This window comes from Plasmodium reichenowi, chromosome 13, assembly GCF_001601855.1.
Source record: "Plasmodium reichenowi strain SY57 chromosome 13, whole genome shotgun sequence".
In the NCBI taxonomy this organism is placed as follows: domain Eukaryota; phylum Apicomplexa; class Aconoidasida; order Haemosporida; family Plasmodiidae; genus Plasmodium; species Plasmodium reichenowi.
The window spans coordinates 2,639,667-2,641,308 of record NC_033658.1 but is presented as its reverse complement, the minus strand read 5'-3'; positions in this window follow the sequence as shown (position 1 = coordinate 2,641,308).

The window sequence follows — 1,642 nt, the reverse complement described above, 5'->3', positions numbered from 1 at the left end:
TATAAATTATAATGAAGCAAAAAAAAAAAAAAATTAAATATTTTATAATACAAAAATGTACATAATATTATATATTATATCATATATTTAGATATAAAATAATATATAATATCATGTATTTTATTATTTTATAGCACAACCAAAAAAAATATTTAATATTATAAATTAGAAAGGTGATTTTATCCAAATATTAAATTATAATATATCTATATCAATATATATATCATATATATATAAATAAATATATAATAAATTTTTTTTGTTGTTCTAGATATTTATTTTTTATATAAATATATAAAAATATTTATTTATAGAATTTACATATTTTAAATTATTTTCTTCCACGATAATTTAAAAATATATATATATTTTTATAATTATGTATTTTTCAGTATAATTAAGTACATTAATTTATAAAATAATATATAACTTTATGACTGTCTTTTTATATATATCATGATAATAACAGAAATTTATAATTTTTAATAAAAATTTATTCATCTTTTGATAAGTTCTAATATATATAATTAACCACTATGATAGTATAATATATTTTTTTATTTCTAATTGTTGTGAATTATAAAAAAATTATATAAATATTATGTTATTTTATTTTATTTATAAAAATATTTAATTTCTTATTTTTATTGATAATTACAAAAATTATTAAAAAACTTATCTAAATTCTGTAGTTATATACACCTAGCATAATATATATAATTTTGTTTTTGTTTTTATTTTGTTAAATAATATACTTTTTTATTCATTAAATAAATATATAAAAATATTATTATTTCCCTTTTGGTATCTTACAAGGATATTTAATTTATGTTTTAAATAAAAATAATACAAAATAAATAAATAAATAAATAAAAAAAAAAGAATAAAACCTACTAATAATAGAAGATATGCTTATATTATTTTTCTAATTAAACATATATTTTAAAAATACAGTACCATTTATCTGAAAATATATAAAACACATCATATGTGCAATAAAAGAATTTTTCCATGTGGCGATTTTTTTTACTTATGAATTAATAATACCATTCTAATAATATGTTATATTTCTTTAAATAATTTTGAAAAAGTAATAATTTTTTATTATTTTATTTTATTTTTTTTTTTTTTTTTTCTTTTTTCTTTTTGTTTTTTAAATTTAATTCGTTTTTTATAAATCTCATTTGTTCTATTTCTTTTATACGCTTCTTATTAAAAATGAAATAAAAAGAATAAATATTTTTTTAAACATAATTTAAAAAAAATATATTATACTATATTATATATAATTTTATATATTTTTTTTTTTACATTATTATTAAATATACACATAACATTAAAAAAAATTGGAATAAAAAAAAATTATATTTCTTATTTTAATTTTGTTATAAATGTATTTATATATACACAATTGAAACAAGTATATTAATAATAACCTTAAAGTTTTTTTTTTAATTAAAATTTTTATAATGATTTTTTTTTATTTGGTTTAATATTTTTTTGAAAAACATTTAAATACAGAAGTTGTATAAATTTATTTATAAAAAATAATAAATTTTATTAATATTTATAAAAAAAATAAAATAAAAAATTTTCTGTAGAATATGGTAATAATTTAAATTTACTTTAATAAAAAATATTT